Raw genomic sequence first — 13,678 nt, forward strand, 5'->3', positions numbered from 1 at the left:
GCTTCTCTTTGGGAAAGACATTTTATATTTCATTTCTGCATCATATATAAACATATGATTTTAGCAAAACTCTTCATGTCTGAGCTAAATTAAGCTACATTTTTGGTTGTGCTAATTCCTTAGAAACCTTATAATAAGGAAAAGCATTGACGAAGCAAGTCATGTTTACATGTTTACATACATGAACACACATATTTATTTACATGCTCAATGCTATTACTAATGTTCTAGTAAGTTTTTTAGTGTTCCTTGAAAATCATTTGAGTTGATCAAAAGTTTAAGCAGGCCTTTCAAAGAAAGGCAAAAAGCAACTCTTTTCATGATAAATACTTTTCTCCCTCAATAGTGACAGAGAATTTTCTGTTGGTTGTATAATCAGTGTTGACATCAGAAATAATGCTATATGTTTATAGCTTATATAGATACATTATCTGGGTAGAAAAGTATCTGGTGAGTAGCCCTAATCTCAACATTGTAACACTTATTTAGCAATTTCATTTATTTAGAGTTTCATTTATTACTTAGTAATAGATTTTAAAAAAAGGACAATCATCAACTGATCAACAATGGCTAATGTTTGACAAATGGCACATATAATATTTGTTGCTCTTGATTATAAATAAAATCATGCATTGTACTTAGAAATAGATTTCTTAGAACAAATAAGTTAACTTTAAGTTTGTGATTTCTTTAAAAAATTAAAAATAGTATGGAAATAATTTTCATCCTTCTTTTTACTACTTCAGTCAAATATATGTAGATAAACCATCATACTTCCATTATTTTATTCAAAACAAGAATATTAATTTTATTTTATAATTCTCTAAATTCTCATATCAGGAAAATGCTTGGGTTTTTGACCTTCACTTTTTTTGGTCACCAAATATTATATATAATTACTATATGTCACACACTGTGCTAAACACTGAACTTAATATGTATATTTACTTATCAATTTCATACACATACTTTCCTATGGGAAAAAAAGCAGAGGAAATAGCATTACCAACAAAAATATGTGAAATCCTTCAATAAAAACTGGAAAATCTCCAATTTTTAAAAGACTAATTTTGCTTTCTATATTTTGTTTGCTTAAAATGTGGAACCAGCCCAAATACCCATCAATCAAAATGTGTATAAAGAAAGTGTAGTATATAGATGATGGAATACATCTCAGCCATAAAAAGGAATAAATTATTGGCATTTTCAGCAACCTGAATGGGTTTGGAGACTATTATTCTAAATGAAGTAACACAGGAATGAAAAAAATTAACATCATATGTTCTCATTCAAAAGTGGGATCAAAATTACAAGGATGCAAGATGCAAAGGCATAAAGAATAATACAATGGACCTTGGGGACTTGGTGGGGAAAGAATGAGAAGGGGGTGAGGAATAAAAGACTACAAATTGGGTTCTGTGTATACTGCTTGGATGATGGTGGCAGCAAATCACCACTAAAGAGCTTACTCATTTGACAAAATACGACCTGTTCCCCCAAAACCTATGGAAATTATAAAAAATGAAAAAATATAAAATATATAGATTTTGTTTGCTGTCTTTGCTTTCTTATCATTGGCTATTTATTTGCATAACAAGACTATTGATGAGTTCAAGAAAAGAGGCTAGAATGGTAAATCTAGAGTCTCTAAATTTAATACAGAACAGAAAAATAGAATTTCTCTCACTATTGAAGAGATATTATACAAAATTCTGTAAGGACCTGCATAAGTCATTAAGCAAATCATCTGTCCACATTGCTATTTTTATTTTACCTACTTATACACACAATAGGATGGATGCTTCTACTTACTGCGTAAAGTTGAGGATTATGTGTTTGCAGGAATGAATTAATGCTTATATTTTCTCAGTTCATTTCAAATTAATGTGGTGTGGAATGGTCAGAAGAGATTTCACTCTCTCTCTGATGGTTGTCCTCCTGTTCAATGAGTTCTGTTAAATGATCCCTGTAAGAGACATCCTTCATTCCTGGCTCACAAAAATTGAATTTTGAATAGCATTGTTTTTAGTGTACAGAATTCAACAGATGGTACCGAATAGCCAATATTTTAAACAGCTTCCTGAGGGTAGATCTCCAGCTGAGCGTCCCTATCACCCTCATTATCATCTACTTTCACTGTGTTCACTCGTTATAAAATTATCATATGAGCAGCATTCATGTTTCCCTAGAAGATGTAACTGTGCATATCAGCGAATCTGGAGCTTAAGTATGAGTTTAATATTGGCCTCTCTTCTTGTGTTGTCTTTAAACAATGTCATTTTTAAAAATGAGTGTTTTCCATTTTACATTCGAAGGGTGACTACTTACTGTTTTGCAACTCAACTCAGCAAAGAAAAAATTGTAGGTAGCAATTTTTTTAAGCTATCAACTGAATCTTTGACAGACACCCTCATCTTTGTTGTCAGGTTGAAACATTCTGTTCTTGAACAGAGGAAAAACATTCTTCACACAGTGCTTACGAGTTTCTGAAATCTTTATTGGTACTCTGCACACCTTCACACCTCCATGAGAAGAAAACAGTAGATTTATATTAGAAACTGTATTGAAAAATATCTACTTCAAACACACTCAAAGGACTTTCTGGTTGTTTTGTTGCTATGCCAGAATACCTTCATGTAACTGAAATAACTTGGACTAAGCAAGGTAGACACTCTTCTAAATTTGTGGGAGGCTACCTTGAAAAAGATGATGGGAAAATAAGTAGGCTATATTCTGCTGTTGTTATTCATGTTAGAATTAGAACTTTCATGTAGTAAGTTACTACTAAGTAGGAGTAAATATCCAAGCAGCAATAAAAGATGAGCACCTTCCATATATCTGTAACCAGTAATTCTATACCTACAATTCAAGTAGAAGGTCAATAGGACCAAATACTCAGACATTCACTTTCTATATAAAATGTGTTGAAAAAAATCTAGTAAACAACATTTTGAGCCATATTAAATAAAATGTTTAAAATAACAGTAAAACTAGAGATAACTTTAAATAGGAAATGCTGATTTGAAAACTTACAGAAGATATTAGTATTTATTAAAATTAATATGAATAATCAAATGTAGTTAAATATATTCAAAGGTACTGCCCATTGCCGTACCTAAGTTCTGAGTTGTCGTCTTAGTTTTAGACTCTGGGAAGAAGATAAAAATAGCAGACTTTGCTTAGGTGTGTGCCCATATTTCTTACTGAACTATTTGCTGGTATGAGAAGGAATGCTCTAAAATAAGTACAGATAGTCTTATAAACACACGACCAAACATCACATACACATAGCTAGTCTCCAACACATACATAAGGCATCATTCTCTAACTAAGTAAATCAAATCAATTTTATTTGTTTATTACTATAGACCTGGGTCTGCAACAACAGAGGAGATATACTGGGAAGGACTTCAGGGGCTGCTGACTATAGACCTGAGTTGTCAAGTTTTGATGGTCTGAATCTATTGTGTTTGCTAAATAAAAAGAGAACTTTATGTTGCAATTTAATACCATTCAAATCATACTACATTATCTTTGCTTCAAATGTTCTTTTTCCTTAAAGAAAATAAATGATAAATGTATCTGGTTACGGATGTCTGCTGAACTCTTTCTATTTTATCTTTTGGAAGAGAGAAAAACCTAACAGGCTGGGCCTGGGTCCAGCAGTGAAGCATGGAAAGATTGTTCTTGGTGAGCACCTCCATCTGTTGCTAGATCAACCTCCTAATCTTTCCCAGGCCTTTTCTCGTGCCAATGTACTGGATCAAGATAATATTTCAATAACAGGAAGCAGAAATGATTTCAGGAGAGAGAAAGTAGGGCATATTGATCATTTAAATATTTAGGAAGTAAAGCTCAAGCAACAGAGAAATTATAAAGTTACTAAAAACCCCATTCCAAGTAATAATAATAGCAATGATTCCATATAGCTTATTACTTGCCAGGCAGTATTCCAACTGCTTTACATATATTAAAACATGTAATACTTAGGACTACCCTGTGATAGGGCTCTTATTTTAATCTCCATGGTATAACTGAGAGAAAAAGCAGAGTAGTTAAATAACGAATGCATAGAATGCATGGGAGAATTGAACCCAGGCAGGCTGGACCAGAGCTCTAATCTTTTGTGTTTTCTCCCACATTTAGAGACCTGGTCAGTATCAATGTAAGCATCACAATGAAGGAAAACATGACCACATAAATAATTAACAACAGGGAGGCTAATTTCCTTTTGAGAAGAAAAATTTTTAAAAACCCGAAGAATTGAGAGCATAAATAGAAACAAACCCATGTAATCATATAAGTACAGTGCCTGCCACAAAGTTAACACTATCTGTTGAATCAATAGTGAAAGAAAAAATAATTGTTGAGACAGTATCTTAGAATGCAGTCACAGTTTTCTCTCTCATCTCCAACTATGATGCTCTTACCCTTTAAGAACCAACTTTACAAAGCAGATCTTCAGAGAACTGCACACTTGTATGTCTAGAGACTAGGGTATAGGGCATCACAGAAACCAGTTCCCAGTAGTTCTTTCCACTTATATCCAATGTGAGAAAGCCTTTTAAATGGTCCATTTTCAAGGCACGATCAATCTAAGCACCAGTAACAAACTGCACGTCTCTTGCTCCTAGAAGGTCATGATAAGTGAACAGAATGTAGAGGAGGGGTCAACCCATGAAAGGGAAGAGAGTTTCATTATTGGGAAATTGAAACTTAAGTGGGGAAGGGAATGGGGTATAACCTTATAAGGGAGATAATTAAATTTAAGTGACTTCTGGGAAGATTGTAACCCCATAGTATTTGACCAATGAGGAAGTGGGGAAGGGACTTGCATGCTAGGAGGTAAATTACCTGCTGTGATTGCCCAGGGTGTGCCTGCCTACCAGACACCGGATCTTGCAAGACCACCATTAAGTCTCACTTTTGCTGTTCTTGGTGCCTCTAAGTCCATTCTATGGGCTTGGATGGGTGAGGGTGTTTCTCACATCCATTAATATTCCTACTATATATAGTAGAACCTGCTATCTATACATATTTCCCTGGGATCTCTAGATGTCCAGTACTATCCTGTTATATTAGCTTTTCAAAACCATTCAGTCAAGTGTCTACCACACCACTACCATGTGCCCTGTCCTACTCTGGTGATGACAATAGAGTTTTGAATAAAATAGATAGAATTCTACCCTTGCACCTTTTCTTCTACTGGGGAGATACAGACGATTAAAGAAGGAGGGACGGAAGGAAGGAAGAAAGGAAGGAAGGAAAGAAGGAAGGAAGGAAGGAAGAAGGAAGGAAGGAAAGAAGGAAGGAAGGAAGGAAGGAAGGAAGGAAGGAAAAGAAGTGGGGAGGGGAGTGGGGCAGCGGAGGGGAGAAAGAGATTAAAATTTTGATGCCAGCAAGGTACTATGAATGAGATATTTCAGTTAATAGAGAGTATAAAGTGCTGGGAGCCTGCTTTAGGCAGGCTAGAGACTTTCCCAAAGAGATAATATTGAATTTCCGTCCTGATTTCCAGAGATAGTCAACTAATGATCTTCAAGAAGAGGCTTTCAACAAGAAGCAGCACTTGCCAAGGCCTTTTATACTGAGTAATGTTTTTAGATTCCCTTGCATATTTAGAAGACTTGCTCTGATGGGGAATTTCTGACTAATAAGTCCAGTCTTCTGAAGAAGTAATCTAGAAGACTGGCTTTCTCAGCCTCCTCTACATCTAGATACAAGCAGGTGGCCAAGACTTCACCAACCCCAGGCAAATGCACTCGAAGCTTTGGCTCAGAAGTACTCACAATGTGTACATGTATCAAAATATCACACAGTACCCCATTAATGTATATACAATTTGTCAATTAAAAATAAAATTTACAAAAAGAAGTGCTCAAGATAGTGATGATCCTGGGATCATCATTTTGCATCCAGGTTTATGCCTAAATTGTCCAGCTTGGAGGATAGCATTAGTTGCCACGTGGAGTTTCTGCTATACAAGTAGCATCAGTGCTAGCCTCAGTGGCTGCTGGAGTTTGGTCGAATTTCTGGCAGCAGCACAAATGGCAACATCAGTTATGATTTTCTCATTATATCAGTTCTCTGGCACACATTTCGGTATTATTTTTCAAGACTTAGATTCAATCCTATTTCTCCAGTTTTTCTGACAATCTGTGAGCCCAACGTCATTTTCTGTTTAATTACCAATAGTTAGATTCCACTGCTTATTATTAAAAACCCTCAATGATAGAGGTTGGATGGGTTTCAGGAACAAAATCAATGTCATTGTGGCTCCTGGTTTCTCTCTAGCCAGATTATCCATCCTAGTTCTGTCTTTTCCTATAAATATTTCTAATCTGACTTTACATTTTCATTTTTTCTCCTCATTCCCCCAAGACTAGATCTTCTAAGTGTAATCCAGATAGATGTTAAGAAAACAAAATTTAAGGAGACCTCCTACCAATATCTTTCAAGGTTTTTTTTTTTTTTTTTAATTTCCCAGATATGAAAAAAAAGAAAACCCTGCATTACCTCTGTACTGGCTTCTGTTGGCCTCATTCTTCCTTAACCCATTTCCTATTTAGAAAAAAAATTGCAGCTCAATGCAGGTGCTTATTCAATTTTACATAAACACACTCTTTGAGGTTGAAGCAAATCTGACCGACTTTCAACATGAAAATAAAATATAAACACTGTTATTGGGGTTATTTCTAAACAGAACTTGTCTCTAATCCTAATGTAAAGAAATGTATATGATTAGAATTAGAGATAAGAGTATTCTTGGGGCAAATGGGAAATGGGTTAAATTATGCGTTTTATCCATGTTTCCATCTTTGGTAGAAAGAATAGAGGTTCATCAATGTTAATTTCTCTTCTATATACCCTAAGTGACCCAGCTCTTTCTTTTTCTGAAGTGGGCTATTCACCCCTATGAGTCCCTCAACTGACAGATCCAAGATCTAAAGAGTGGCCTCAAAGCAGCTTCATTCCTCTAAACATTACCTAAACTCAGAAATGTTTGATTTAGTATCTTTTTTTAGAAAAATTAATAAAAATGCATTGTATTAATTTGTTTGAACTACTTGCCATTGATATTTATTCACCACAGAGGAAAATAACAACTATTTTTAGAAATATCTGTACAGAATTAAATTCATTGAATTTTTCATTGGAATGTAATTCTAAATGCAGTTCCATGTTGCTTATCTAGCAAAACCATAGGCTCAAATGTTTAAAAATACTTTAATGGACAGCAACTTTTGGAACTGTGTCAGGGACAGAATTTAGACAGAGATTGACTTTTATAGAATGCTTAAACCAGTTATTTTCAAACTTTTTGGCAGTGACCCACAGTAGAATGCATTTGATTGTACAACTCAGTATAGGCAGAACTTTAAACATGTATACAAATATATAATACAGACACACAGGACACTTAAAAGGGGTTTCATAAATACATTCTTATGGAATTAATGTGATATTTTCTATTATTTTCATTTAGAAAAATAATTGTCATTGCCTATTACATTTATTCAGAACCCGTTAGTGTGGTCATGACCTGCAATCTGAACAAAGCTACTTTAAACTCTGGTTCTGGCCTGGTATGTGTTAGGTCTATTTTCAGACTGGCTAAGAAACCAAATCTTCCCATAATTTCTATAGGAAACAAAAAGTTTTCCAAGTTCTAAAATCAATTTGCAAACAATTTCCTGAACTCAGTTCATTCATAAATAATGATCCGGCTATGCTTTCTTCAAAATGTCAATTTTTTTAACCAGCACATATTCTTAGTTTTACATTACTCACACTTGGAGAATAACTCAAAACAGAAGCTTTAAACTACTCTGTTCAGTGTCACACTAAGGTTAAATAATTGTATATGTCTCTGTTCACAAAATGGTTTTTCTGGAGTATAAAAATCAAAGAAAGGAAAATCTAACATCTGTGGATACACTGTAGGAAATAAAGGAACACTGTAGGAAGACATTTTTAGAAGTGATGATTTATTTTCAAATAGCAATTTGAATCACTCTTAATGACATTTTTGCAATAATTTGCACGTATTCTTAGCAGCAAAGGAGTGACAAAGAGAGTTAACAAAACATCTATTCTTACCTAGACAATATTCTTCAGCAAGTCTGGTGAAATGCTCATTACAAGTCTCACATGTTTAGAGACCACAGTGCATTAATAGGAATTCAATTAAATACTTACAGCTTTTGTCATTTAAAGTAAGTTAACCAGATGGCATGAAATTCTCCAAAAGAGATTTTAAACAAACAATGTAGATTTAATTAATATGCACCAGTTAACTCATTAAATATATAACAACTAGCTCATTAAACTTAAGGTAAATACTTATTTGAGATGAATTGTCTAATTTTCACATTTATCTGCATTTTGCTTGACTGGTCATGTTATAAATGGTAACTTTTAAAAGCTAAGACATTTTAAAGTACAAATATTTTGTGTTTCTCATAATTCTTTCACCAACGCTAAAAGGGAAACTGACATTATTTTCACAGAAAATGCAGAATTGAATTACTACATAGTAACAATAGCAACAACCAAACGATTTTAATTTTTATTTAAACTTAGACATATCAATTCACATGTGCTACTTTAGAAGCAAATAGTAAACGTTTCTCATCCATTGTTAGTACCTTTACATAGATCACACAGTAATATTCTCAGCAAATTTTAAATATCTAACTTTTCCACTTTATGCCTCTGTTACTTATATTAAAATGGAGTTTTGTACCTTTGAACAAAGAATTACTATTCTTTATCTAGTGAGATCATCATTCTTGTCCTTTGATTAAAATGACCAGGAAAGGGAGACAGTGTAGGGGAATCCAGGCCTAGCCAGACATATTGCCCAGGAAAGTATGACAGGTTAACAGGAGACACACCTTGTAGCCAGTGTGTTAAATATCCATGAATATAGGCTGCTTGTTTTCACAAGTCTTAAGATTTTAAGCATTTCATATTTTATAGATTCAAACTAATGAAATATTTGGACCCAGTTGCTTTGAAGTGTCTTACAGTTGGGGCTCATTAAAAAAATCAAAACTATATAATAGAGTTACAAAAATCCACTCGATATCTATGGATCTAATCCTTTTCTTAGGACATACCCTAGTAAAGGATTCCTACTATGAGTTTTCCATTTATATTAATTCATCGTACAAGTAAATTCCTATTTTCAGCTTCACAGTGTATAATAAATGATTAATTTCATTTATAACATTTTCTTCTACCCTTGTTAACACATACACACACACACACACACACACACACACACATTTTATAATGTAAACTTCTTTAAAATAAAAAAAAGTGAAAACAACACCATTATAGACAATCCCAGTTCTAAGAGACTTAAAACTAGTTTTTATTCTGAATATAATATCAATCATTAAATAATGCAATTACAAATATATAAATAAAGCATAATATCAAAGCTTTCTACAACTGGATTAAGAGTTGCATTAGATTTAAGATGCATGGGGTGTCAATAGTAGCATTTTCTAACATTTTGGATAAAAATAATAAACAAAGATTATACATTTTGACAGTGCTATTGTAAAGGTTATGTAATCGTGTTAATTGCATGCAACCATCTGCCCAGCTTTTCAAGCTTTTTGCAGACAACAATTCTCCAACCACTAGCTTCCTACGTTGCCCTACCAAAACCCTCCCATTTTTTGATCTATCCAAGACTTTCAATTCTTAGATCCTATCACATTTTTACTGGTATTACCCACCTCTGGTGTCTTCTCTCATCTTCTTAATCAGATTAAAGTTCATGGTCATTATTATACTCACCCTTTATATACATTTTATATTTGTTTATATCATCCTCATTTTCATATCATCCTGGCAAAAAATAAATAAATAAATACTTAAATCCAGCACTTCTACTTATTACTTGTTCAATACAGGCAGTTGAATGTGGCCAGAGTGTGTGAGGATGCAGTCATTGTTTGAGTTCTCTTTATCTATATTCTCTCACTTGGTCATCTCATCTATGCTTATAAATTAGTACCATTAATATGTCAACAACTTTCAAACTTGTATCTTCATCACAGATCTTTTTGCCTAACTCCACTAAACTCATATAACAATTTCCCAGTTAAGATCTCCACTTTGATGCCTAGTAGATATCAGAAACTTAACATGTCTAAACACTAAGTCATGATTTTTCCCTTATAAACCTACTCTAGCCATAGCTTTTCTTATCTAGACAGACAAAAATTCTATTCTTCCATTGCAGAGGTCACAAACTTTGGAGTCATCTTTGTCTGCACACACCAGAACGATCCATCCGGAAATCACTGTGTCTCATTTTTAAAATATATTCAGAATCTGACACCCATTCACTCCCTTCCCTGAAACCAAGGTACAAAATACTATGCTCTCTCATTTTGTGTTAAAACAGTGGCCTTTAACTGAACTCGCTGTTCCTACCTTTTAATCCCTGGAGTTAGCTCTCAACTTCTCCTCTTTAAACCTTTCAATGTTCCCCATTTCACTCTAAGTGAAACCCAAATTCCTTAAAATAGCCAACAAGTCATATTACTCTTCTAACCTCATTTCCCATTACTCTCTGCTTGCTCATTCTGCTCATTCAGGAGTCTTAGTGGTGTCACATTTCTTGAACATTCAAGCATTATTTCTGATATACTCTTTTCCCTAATATATGCATGGCTAAAGAACTCACCTAGTTTAGGTCTTTGCCCAAATATCATTCCATATTTGCTCAAATGTTACCACATACATTTTGGATGTCTAACATGCTCTGTCTTTCCTTACTTTCAGCTCCATGTAACATATCATATGATTTGTTTATTTGTTGTATTTATTTTTTAGATGAAGTCTTGCTCTATCGCCCAGGCTGGAGAACAGTGGTGCGATCTCAGCTCACTGCAACCTCCACCTCCCTGGTTCAAGCTACAGGCAAGTACCACCACACCTGGCTAATTTTTGTACTTTTTAGTAGAAATGGGATTTTACCATGTTGGCCTTGAACTCCTGACCTCAAATAAACCATCCGCCTCAGCCTCCCAAATTGCTGGGATTACAGGCATGAGCCACCGCACCCTGCCTGTTGTATATCGTATTCATTTTCTATGTCCCTTTACCAGAATATCAATTGTATGAAATAGGTTTTTTTTTATTCACTTAGGATAGATTCTTAGCCCTTAAACTATGTATGACATATTGTAGACATTCAGTAAATGTTTGCTTAATGAATAAAGGACTACATGCATATTTTTAAAAAATCAAATACTACAGAAACTGTTAGTAAAAATTTTTAAAGGAAAACAACATTATCCACTTCTTGCCCCACCCATTTTATTCCTGGTTTCATTTGCAAATACAATTATGTGTTCTTCTAGTAGTTAAAATCATGTCACAAAAAAATACCAATAGTATATTTACATATCCATTATAAATGTTATGCATTAGCTACTTATTATAGAAGAAAAGAATTTAATTTTACTTATACTCTCCACAGTTTCAGTTTTTTTCTATATTCTATTTGTTGAATGTTGAAGCATAAATTTTAGAGTTTAAATACGATTTTACATTATATATTTAAACCTCAACTTTTGCCCAATCAAATTTCTATAGTATATCAAATTACTACTATATAAGGTTTCATTTTCATCACTTCTCCACTTCCACCACCCAAATTTCATGAGCTATACTTTTCATTTGACATTGTCAAGGTTATAATATGTACATACTCATTTGCAATCATAAGTATGCCACCTGTGCTTTGCCTATAAGGTAATTGCAGACGTTGAAACCGAAGTCTAAAACTTAATAATCCAATGTTTGTTTACAGCAGCATGGCAGTCTAGATACTAGCAAAGATATTCCCCTGGAAGTAAACAGAATCCTTCATTACATGTCTTTTGCTACATCGCGCTGAGTCAAAATAAAGTGAATGATTCTTCATTGCCCAAAATGATGTAAGGTAGGAAATTAAAGTGGAAAGTTAAAATTGGAAGGCTGGAAGTTATGTAAATAACAAGCTGGCTTTCACCCCCGGATAAGTCTTGCCCGTCACTGGAGTCTTTAGACTTCTCTTTTGATGGCTGCCTGAGGCACAGGGATAAAATTAAGCCTGTAGCCAATATAAAATGAAATGTCTAAACAAGAAATCCCCATATAAAACTAGGTTAAAACAAAAGGTCAAACCCTCAATATCAAGGTATACAAGAACGAATTTTCCTCTGCACAGGAGTCATCAAACAGACTTGCTTGATTAATGTCATGTGACAATTCTTAAACAGAATCTCACTTGCATATAGATTTGTGCTTAGAAGTTTGCACTAATTGTATGACCGTGAAAACCTCAAATCTAACATTAGTATAAAGTATTCACGAGTGATCATTGCTGCAGTGTTGAAAGAAGCCAACTCAAATCCTTTCTGGAAGAACCTACTTTCATCTCTGGTGTCTAGCTAGGATAAGAGGAAAAAGCAGGGAATTGAGATCAGGTAAGATTATTCAGAGCACCTCTACCATACTTACTTACCTGAGTGGTAGGTACATGAGTCCTCACAGAGAGAAACCTTTATACTATGCATAGAAGTTTTACAATATTGTGAATGAATAATTAATTATTTTTAATCAAAACTAATGCATGGCATTTATAGTGTTAAGAATGAGATATTAATAAGAGCTAATATTTCTGGAATGTGCCATGTGATCTTCATGTTGTGATAACACTTTTTATGAAGTATTTATTTAAAATATCTGACAACAACCTTTTATAATAAGCATACTATTTTACAGATTATAGAGAAATAAAACACTTGCCTAAGGCCACACAAGTAGTTTATGGTAGAGTCAGGATTTTTATCTTTATTATGACTTAGTAAGAATGAGATATGTAATGGAATTATGTTTTCTCCTGCCTGGGTCCAGTGTCAAAATACCTGCTCTATTCAAGAATAATGTTAATGGTGGTGATGTCAAATGAATTATCTTTCCTGAAGCTCTCTTACTTGTTCTAAAACTTTTAGTGGGCTTCAGGTTTTGATTTGTACTTTTCACATTTGATTTCAATTTTCAAGCATTTTACGTGATAAAAATGATTGCCACTAAGGAATTTTTTAAAAATACAGAGATTGAAAATGTCTTCAAGGTAACGTGGGTGCAAAATTTTGGGGTGTGGGCAGGAAAATGGAATGGAAGTGGTGCCTTCTCTTGAGCCCATGTTGCTGTGGGTGTTTTGCTGTTTTTCTTTAGTTTTGTTTCACTTTAGCATCAGTAAGAATATCAATTCTTTATCCACTATTACTGTCTTACTCTCATCTTCTGATTCCAGAATCAGCTAACCTAAATAGAGAATTGCTACAAGAAACAGGTGTGTTAGCAAGTTATCTTGGTAATAAAATTGCTTTGGAAAATAACATCACAAATACAATCAGAGTAGGCAATGTTCTTCTGCTCATTATCCCATGTCATGGACTTAATTTTTATATCATTAGCCTCTTAGTCATCTTTATGTTATTAAGCATATTAATGTCCCACAGCTAAAATGCAATGCCTCTTATCCTTTTTCTATTATCAAGTAACTCCATAAAATTTGTCTCCCACAGTCATAAAAATGTTTTACTCATATAATTGGGGTCACTTTGCTATGTCATTAAAACATTCTTAGAGAAAAAAGTCA

At 33.8% G+C, this 13,678-nt stretch overlaps 1 long non-coding RNA gene across 1 annotated transcript; it reads left to right on the forward strand.

Annotated features, from left to right (window-relative positions):
* The first annotated feature begins 2,459 nt into the window (after positions 1-2,459).
* LOC117063005 lies at positions 2,460-4,388 on the forward strand. The gene is made up of 3 exons (XR_004428662.1): positions 2,460-2,664; positions 3,630-3,690; positions 4,147-4,388. It is a non-coding gene; the product is annotated as an uncharacterized LOC117063005 (long non-coding RNA).
* Positions 4,389-13,678: the final 9,290 nt, after the last annotated feature.

The sequence above is a fragment of the Trachypithecus francoisi genome, unplaced genomic scaffold (genome assembly GCF_009764315.1).
Source record: "Trachypithecus francoisi isolate TF-2019V2 unplaced genomic scaffold, Tfra_2.0 Lachesis_group17, whole genome shotgun sequence".
Classification (NCBI taxonomy): domain Eukaryota; kingdom Metazoa; phylum Chordata; class Mammalia; order Primates; family Cercopithecidae; genus Trachypithecus; species Trachypithecus francoisi.